Source organism: Amblyomma mixtum, unplaced genomic scaffold (assembly GCF_055824585.1).
Source record: "Amblyomma mixtum isolate Tamu unplaced genomic scaffold, ASM5582458v1 scaffold_14, whole genome shotgun sequence".
Taxonomy (NCBI): Eukaryota; Metazoa; Arthropoda; class Arachnida; order Ixodida; family Ixodidae; genus Amblyomma; species Amblyomma mixtum.
In genome coordinates this window covers 1,110,668-1,121,573 of record NW_028317673.1, presented here as the reverse complement: position 1 = coordinate 1,121,573, position 10,906 = coordinate 1,110,668, and positions in this window count along the sequence as shown.

Below are 10,906 nucleotides of genomic sequence, written 5' to 3'. Positions count from 1 at the left end.
CACTGCAAGCATCACCTCCACCATAGCAAGCATCAACTTCACCATACCAAGCATCACCTCCACCATAGCAAGCATCACCTCCACCATAGCAAGCATCACCTCCACCACAGCAAGCATCACCTTCACCATAGCAAGCATCACCTTCACCATAGCAAGCATCACCTTCACCATAGCAAGCATCACCTTCACCATAGCAAGCATCACCTCCACCATAGCAAGCATCACCTCCACCATAGCAAGCATCACCTCCACCATAGCAAGCATCACCTCCACCATAGCAAGCATCACCTCCACCATAGCAAGCATCACCTCCACCATAGCAAGTATCACCTTCACCATACCAATTATCACCTTCACCATACCAAGTATCACCTTCACCATACCAATTATCACCTTCACCATAGCAAGTATCACCTTCACCATACCAAGTATCACCTTCACCATTCCAAGTATCACCTTCACCATTCCAAGTATCACCTTCACCATTCCAAGTATCACCTTCACCATAGCAAGCATCACCTTCACCATAGCAAGCATCACCTTCACCATAGCACGCATCACCTTCACCATACCAAGCATCACCTTCACCATACCAAGCATCACCTTCACCATACCAAGTATCACCTTCACCATACCAAGTATCACCTTCACCATACCAAGCATCACCTTCACCATACCAAGCATCACCTTCACCATACCAAGCATCACCTTCACCATACCAAGCATCACCTTCACCATACCAAGCATCACCTTCACCATACCAAGCATCACCTTCACCATACCAAGCACCACCTTCACCATACCAAGCATCACCTTCACCATACCAACCATCACCTTCACCATACCAAGCATCACCTTCACCATACCAAGCATCACCTCCACAATACCAAGCATCACCTACACCATACCAAGCAGCACCTTCACCATACCAAGCATCACCTTCACCATACCAAGCATCACCTTCACCATACCAAGCATCACCTTCACCATACCAAGCATCACCTTCACCATACCAAGCATCACCTTCACCATACCAAGCATCACCTTCACCATACCAAGCATCACCTTCACCATACCAAGCAACACCTTCACCATACCAAGCAACACCTTCACCATACCAAGCATCACCTTCACCACACCAAGCATCACCTCCACCATAGCAAGCATCACCTCCACCATAGCAAGCATCACCTCCACCATAGCAAGCATCACCTCCACCATAGCAAGCATCACCTCCACCATAGCAAGCATCACCTCCACCATAGCAAGCATCACCTCCACCATAGCAAGCATCACCTCCACCATACCAAGAATCACCTTCACCATACCAAGCATCACCTTCACCATACCAAGCATCACCTTCACCATACCAAGCATCGCCTTCACCATACCAAGCATCGCCTTCACCATACCAAGCATCGCCTTCACCATACCAAGCATCGCCTTCACCATACCAAGCATCACCTTCACCATACCAAGCATCACCTTCACCATACCAAGCATCACCTTCACCATACCAAGCATCACCTTCACCATAGCAAGCATCACCTCTACCATAGCAAGCATCACCTCCACCATACCAAGCATCACCTTCACCATACCAAGCATCACCTTCACCATACCGAGCAACACCTTCACCATACCGTGCATCACCTTCACCATACCAAGCATCACCTTCACCATACCAAGCATCACCTTCACCATACCAAGCATCACCTTCACCATACCAAGCATCACCTTCACCATACCAAGCAGCACCTTCACCATACCAAGCAACACCTTCACCATACCAAGCAACACCTTCACCATACCAAGCATCACCTTCACCATAGCAAGCATCACCTCCACCATAGCAAGCATCACCTCCACCATAGCAAGCATCACCTCCACCATAGCAAGCATCACCTCCACCATAGCAAGCATCACCTCCACCATAGCAAGCATCACCTCCACCATAGCAAGCATCACCTCCACCATAGCAAGCATCACCTTCACCATAGCAAGCATCACCTTCACCATAGCAAGCATCACCTTCACCATAGCAAGCATCACCTTCACCATAGCAAGCATCACCTCCACCATAGCAAGCATCACCTCCACCATAGCAAGCATCACCTCCACCATAGCAAGCATCACCTCCACCATAGCAAGCATCACCTCCACCATAGCAAGCATCACCTCCACCATAGCAAGCATCACCTCCACCATAGCAAGCATCACCTCCACCATAGCAAGCATCACCTCCACCATAGCAAGCATCACCTTCACCATAGCAAGCATCACCTTCACCATAGCAAGCATCACCTTCACCATAGCAAGCATCACCTCCACCATAGCAAGCATCACCTTCACCATAGCAAGCATCACCTTCACCATAGCAAGCATCACCTTCATCACAGCAAGCATCACCTTCATCACAGCAAGCATCACCTCCACCATAGCAAGCATCAACTTCACCATACCAAGCATCACCTCCACCATAGCAAGCATCACCTTCACCATAGCAAGCATCACCTCCACCATAGCAAGCATCACCTTCACCATACCAAGCATCACCTTCACCATACCAAGCATCACCTTCACCATACCAAGCATCACCTTCACCATACCAAGCATCACCTTCACCATACCAAGCATCACCTTCACCATACCAAGCATCACCTTCACCATACCAAGCATCACCTTCACCTCAGCAAGCATCACCTTCACCTCAGCAAGCACCACCTCCACCATAGCAAGCATCACCTTCACCATAGCAAGCATCACCTCCACCATAGCAAGCATCACCTCCACCATAGCAAGCATCACCTCCACCATAGCAAGCATCACCTCTACCATAGCAAGCATCACCTCCACCATACCAAGCATCACCTTCACCATACCAAGCATCACCTTCACCATACCGAGCAACACCTTCACCATACCGTGCATCACCTTCACCATACCGTGCATCACCTTCACCATACCAAGCATCACCTTCACCATAGCAAGCATCACCTCCACCATAGCAAGCATCACCTCCACCATAGCAAGCATCACCTCCACCATAGCAAGCATCACCTCCACCATAGCAAGCATCACCTCCACCATAGCAAGCATCACCTCCACCATAGCAAGCATCACCTCCACCATAGCAAGCATCACCTTCACCATAGCAAGCATCACCTTCACCATAGCAAGCATCACCTTCACCATAGCAAGCATCACCTTCACCATAGCAAGCATCACCTCCACCATAGCAAGCATCACCTCCACCATAGCAAGCATCACCTCCACCATAGCAAGCATCACCTCCACCATAGCAAGCATCACCTCCACCATAGCAAGAATCACCTCCACCATAGCAAGCATCACCTCCACCATAGCAAGCATCACCTTCACCATAGCAAGCATCACCTTCACCATAGCAAGCATCACCTTCACCATAGCAAGCATCACCTTCACCATAGCAAGCATCACCTCCACCATAGCAAGCATCACCTTCACCATAGCAAGGATCACCTTCACCATAGCAAGCATCACCTTCATCACAGCAAGCATCACCTCCACCATAGCAAGCATCAACTTCACCATACCAAGCATCACCTCCACCATAGCAAGCATCACCTTCACCATAGCAAGCATCACCTCCACCATAGCAAGCATCACCTTCACCATACCAAGCATCACCTTCACCATACCAAGCATCACCTTCACCATACCAAGCATCACCTTCACCATACCAAGCATCACCTTCACCATACCAAGCATCACCTTCACCATACCAAGCATCACCTTCACCATACCAAGCATCACCTTCACCATACCAAGCATCACCTTCACCATACCAAGTATCACCTTCACCATACCAAGTATCACCTTCACCATACCAAGTATCACCTTCACCATACCAATTATCACCTTCACCATACCAAGTATCACCTTCACCATACCAATTATCACCTTCACCATAGCAAGTATCACCTTCACCATACCAAGTATCACCTTCACCATAGCAAGTATCACCTTCACCATTCCAAGTATCACCTTCACCATTCCAAGTATCACCTTCACCATAGCAAGCATCACCTTCACCATAGCAAGCATCACCTTCACCATAGCACGCATCACCTTCACCATACCAAGCATCACCTTCACCATACCAAGCATCACCTTCACCATACCAAGTATCACCTTCACCATACCAAGTATCACCTTCACCATACCAAGCATCACCTTCACCATACCAAGCACCACCTTCACCATACCAAGCATCACCTTCACCATACCAAGCATCACCTTCACCATACCAAGCATCACCTTCACCATACCAAGCATCACCTTCACCATACCAAGCACCACCTTCACCATACCAAGCATCACCTTCACCATACCAAGCATCACCTTCACCATACCAAGCATCACCTTCACCATACCAAGCATCACCTTCACCATACCAAGCATCACCTCCACAATACCAAGCATCACCTACACCATACCAAGCAGCACCTTCACCATACCAAGCATCACCTTCACCATACCAAGCATCACCTTCACCATACCAAGCATCACCTTCACCATACCAAGCATCACCTTCACCATACCAAGCATCACCTTCACCATACCAAGCATCACCTTCACCATACCAAGCATCACCTTCACCATACCAAGCAACACCTTCACCATACCAAGCAACACCTTCACCATACCAAGCATCACCTTCACCATACCAAGCATCACCTCCACCATAGCAAGCATCACCTCCACCATAGCAAGCATCACCTCCACCATAGCAAGCATCACCTCCACCATAGCAAGCATCACCTCCACCATAGCAAGCATCACCTCCACCATAGCAAGCATCACCTCCACCATACCAAGAATCACCTTCACCATACCAAGCATCACCTTCACCATACCAAGCATCACCTTCACCATACCAAGCATCACCTTCACCATACCAAGCATCGCCTTCACCATACCAAGCATCGCCTTCACCATACCAAGCATCGCCTTCACCATACCAAGCATCACCTTCACCATACCAAGCATCACCTTCACCATACCAAGCATCACCTTCACCATAGCAAGCATCACCTCCACCATAGCAAGCATCACCTCCACCATAGCAAGCATCACCTCCACCATAGCAAGCATCACCTTCACCATAGCAAGCATCACCTTCACCATAGCAAGCATCACCTTCACCATAGCAAGCATCACCTCCACCATAGCAAGCATCACCTTCACCATAGCAAGCATCACCTTCACCATAGCAAGCATCACCTTCACCATAGCAAGCATCACCTTCATCACTGCAAGCATCACCTCCACCATAGCAAGCATCAACTTCACCATACCAAGCATCACCTCCACCATAGCAAGCATCACCTTCACCATAGCAAGCATCACCTCCACCATAGCAAGCATCACCTTCACCATACCAAGCATCACCTTCACCATACCAAGCATCACCTTCACCATACCAAGCATCACCTTCACCATACCAAGCATCACCTTCACCATACAAAGCATCACCTTCACCATACCAAGCATCACCTTCACCTCAGCAAGCATCACCTTCACCTCAGCAAGCATCACCTTCACCATAGCAAGCATCACCTTCACCATAGCATGCATCAGCTTCACCATAGCAAGCATCACCTTCACCATAGCAAGCATCACCTTCACCATAGCAATCATCACCTTCACCATAGCAAGCATCACCTTCACCATAGCAAGCATCACCTTCACCATAGCAAGCATCACCTTCACCATAGCAAGCATCACCTTCACCATAGCAAGCACCACCTCCACCATAGCAAGCATCACCTTCACCATAGCAAGCATCACCTCCACCATAGCAAGCATCACCTCCACCATAGCAAGCATCACCTCCACCATAGCAAGCATCACCTCCACCATAGCAAGCATCACCTCCACCATAGCAAGCATCACCTCCACCATAGCAAGCATCACCTTCACCATAGCAAGCATCACCTTCACCATAGCAAGCAACACCTTCACCATAGCAAGCATCACCTTCACCATAGCAAGCATCACCTTCACCATAGCAAGCATCACCTCCACCATACCAAGCATCACCTTCACCATAGCAAGCATCACCTTCACCATAGCAAGCATCACCTCCACCATAGCAAGCATCACCTTCACCATGGCAAGCATCACTTTCACCATGGCAAGCATCACCTTCACCATAGCAAGCATCACCTTCATCACAGCAAGCATCACCTCCACCATAGCAAGCATCAACTTCACCATACCAAGCATCACCTTCACCATAGCAAGCATCACCTCCACCATAGCAAGCATCACCTCCACCATAGCAAGCATCACCTCCACCATAGCAAGCATCACCTCCACCTTAGCAAGCATCACCTCCACCATAGCAAGCATCACCTCCACCATAGCAAGCATCACCTTCACCATAGCAAGCATCACCTTCACCATAGCAAGCATCACCTTCACCATACCAAGCATCACCTTCACCATACCAAGCATCACCTTCACCATACCAAGCATCACCTTCACCATACCAAGCATCACCTTCACCATACCAAGCATCACCTTCACCATACCAAGCATCACCTTCACCATAGCAAGCATCACCTTCACCATACCAAGCATCACCTTCACCATACCAAACATCACCTTCACCATACCAAGCATCACCTTCACCATACCAAGCATCACCTTCACCATACCAAGCATCACCTTCACCATACCAAGCATCACCTTCACCATACCAAGCATCACCTTCACCATACCAAGCATCACCTTCACCATACCAAGTATCACCTTCACCATACCAAGCATCACCTTCACCATACAAAGCATCACCTTCACCATACAAAGTATCACCTTCACCATACCAAGTATCACCTTCACCATAGCAAGCATCACCTCCACCATAGCAAGCATCACCTCCACCATAGCAAGCATCACCTCCACCATAGCAAGCATCACCTTCACCATACCAAGCATCACCTTCACCATACCAAGCATCACCTTCACCATACCAAGTATCACCTTCACCATACCAAGTATCACCTTCACCATACCAAGCATCACCTTCACCATAGCAAGCATCACCTTCACCATAGCAAGCATCACCTTCACCATAGCAAGCATCACCTTCACCATAGCAAGCATCACCTTCACCATAGCATGCATCACCTTCACCATAGCATGCATCACCTTCACCATAGCAAGCATCACCTTCACCATAGCAAGCATCACCTTCACCATAGCAAGCATCACCTTCAACATAGCAAGCATCACCTTCACCATAGCAAGCATCATCTTCACCATAGCAAGCATCACCTTCACCATAGCAAGCATCACCTTACAAATAGCAAGCATCACCTTCACCATAGCAAGCATCACCTTCACCATAGCAAGCATCACCTTCACCATAGCAAGCATCACCTTCACCATAGCAAGCATCACCTTCATCACAGCAAGCATCACCTCCACCATAGCAAGCATCAACTTCACCATACCAAGCATCACCTTCACCATAGCAAGCATCACCTCCACCATAGCAAGCATCACCTTCACCATACCAAGCATCACCTTCACCATACCAAGCATCACCTTCACCATACCAAGCATCACCTTCACCATACCAAGCATCACCTTCACCATACCAAGCATCACCTTCACCATACCAAGCATCACCTTCACCATACCAAGTATCACCTTCACCATACCAAGTATCACCTTCACCATACCAAGTATCACCTTCACCATACCAAGTATCACCTTCACCATACCAAGTATCACCTTCACCATACCAATTATCACCTTCACCATACCAAGTATCACCTTCACCATACCAAGTATCACCTTCACCACACCAAGTATCACCTTCACCATACCAAGTATCACCTTCACCATAGCAAGTATCACCTTCACCATACCAAGTATCAACTTCACCATAGCAAGCATCACCTTCACCATACCAAGCATCACCTTCACCATACCAAGCATCACCTTCACCATTCCAAGTATCACCTTCACCATAGCAAGTATCACCTTCACCATAGCAAGTACCACCTTCACCATACCAAGTATCACCTTCACCATACCAAGTATCACCTTCACCATACCAAGTATCACCTTCACCATACCAAGTATCACCTTCACCATACCAAGTATCACCTTCACCATAGCAAGTATCACCTTCACCATACCAAGCATCACCTTCACCATACCAAGCATCACCTTCACCATACCAAGCATCACCTTCACCATACCAAGCATCACCTTCACCATACCAAGCATCACCTTCACCATACCAAGCATCACCTTCACCATACCAAGCATCACCTTCACCATACCAAGCATCACCTTCACCATACCAAGCATCACCTTCACCATACCAAGCATCACCTTCACCATACCAAGCATCACTTTCACCATACCAAGCATCACCTCCACCATACCAAGCATCACCTCCACCATACCAAGCATCACCTTCACCATACCGTGCATCACCTTCACCATACCGTGCATCACCTTCACCATACCAAGCATCACCTTCACCATACCAAGCATCACCTTCACCATACCAAGTATCACCTTCACCATACCAAGTATCACCTTCACCATAGCAAGCATCACCTTCACCATAGCAAGCATCACCTTCACCATAGCAAGCATCACCTTCACCATAGCAAGCATCACCTTCACCATAGGAAGCATCACCTTCACCATAGCAAGCATCACCTTCACCATAGCAAGCATCACCTTCACCATAGCAAGCATCACCTCCACCATAGCAAGCATCACCTCCACCATAGCAAGCATCACCTCCACCATAGCAAGCATCACCTCCACCATAGCAAGCATCACCTCCACCATAGCAAGCATCACCTCCACCATAGCAAGCATCACCTCCACCATAGCAAGCATCACCTTCACCATACCAAGCATCACCTCCACAATACCAAGCATCACCTACACCATACCAAGCAGCACCTTCACCATACCAAGCATCACCTTCACCATACCAAGCATCACCTTCACCATACCAAGCATCACCTTCACCATACCAAGCAACACCTTCACCATACCAAGCAACACCTTCACCATACCAAGCATCACCTTCACCACACCAAGCATCACCTCCACCATAGCAAGCATCACCTCCACCATAGCAAGCATCACCTCCACCATAGCAAGCATCACCTCCACCATAGCAAGCATCACCTCCACCATAGCAAGCATCACCTCCACCATAGCAAGCATCACCTCCACCATAGCAAGCATCACCTCCACCATACCAAGAATCACCTTCACCATACCAAGCATCACCTTCACCATACCAAGCATCACCTTCACCATACCAAGCATCGCCTTCACCATACCAAGCATCGCCTTCACCATACCAAGCATCGCCTTCACCATACCAAGCATCGCCTTCACCATACCAAGCATCACCTTCACCATACCAAGCATCACCTTCACCATACCAAGCATCACCTTCACCATACCAAGCATCACCTTCACCATAGCAAGCATCACCTCTACCATAGCAAGCATCACCTCCACCATACCAAGCATCACCTTCACCATACCAAGCATCACCTTCACCATACTGAGCAACACCTTCACCATACCGTGCATCACCTTCACCATACCAAGCATCACCTTCACCATACCAAGCATCACCTTCACCATACCAAGCATCACCTTCACCATACCAAGCATCACCTTCACCATACCAAGCAGCACCTTCACCATACCAAGCAACACCTTCACCATACCAAGCAACACCTTCACCATACCAAGCATCACCTTCACCATAGCAAGCATCACCTCCACCATAGCAAGCATCACCTCCACCATAGCAAGCATCACCTCCACCATAGCAAGCATCACCTCCACCATAGCAAGCATCACCTCCACCATAGCAAGCATCACCTCCACCATAGCAAGCATCACCTCCACCATAGCAAGCATCACCTTCACCATAGCAAGCATCACCTTCACCATAGCAAGCATCACCTTCACCATAGCAAGCATCACCTTCACCATAGCAAGCATCACCTCCACCATAGCAAGCATCACCTCCACCATAGCAAGCATCACCTCCACCATAGCAAGCATCACCTCCACCATAGCAAGCATCACCTCCACCATAGCAAGCATCACCTCCACCATAGCAAGCATCACCTCCACCATAGCAAGCATCACCTCCACCATAGCAAGCATCACCTCCACCATAGCAAGCATCACCTTCACCATAGCAAGCATCACCTTCACCATAGCAAGCATCACCTTCACCATAGCAAGCATCACCTCCACCATAGCAAGCATCACCTTCACCATAGCAAGCATCACCTTCACCATAGCAAGCATCACCTTCACCATAGCAAGCATCACCTTCATCACAGCAAGCATCACCTTCATCACAGCAAGCATCACCTCCACCATAGCAAGCATCAACTTCACCATACCAAGCATCACCTCCACCATAGCAAGCATCACCTTCACCATAGCAAGCATCACCTCCACCATAGCAAGCATCACCTTCACCATACCAAGCATCACCTTCACCATACCAAGCATCACCTTCACCATACCAAGCATCACCTTCACCATACCAAGCATCACCTTCACCATACCAAGCATCACCTTCACCATACCAAGCATCACCTTCACCATACCAAGCATCACCTTCACCTCAGCAAGCATCACCTTCACCTCAGCAAGCACCACCTCCACCATAGCAAGCATCACCTTCACCATAGCAAGCATCACCTCCACCATAGCAAGCATCACCTCCACCATAGCAAGCATCACCTCCACCATAGCAAGCATCACCTCTACCATAGCAAGCATCACCTCCACCATACCAAGCATCACCTTCACCATACCAAGCATCACCTTCACCATACCG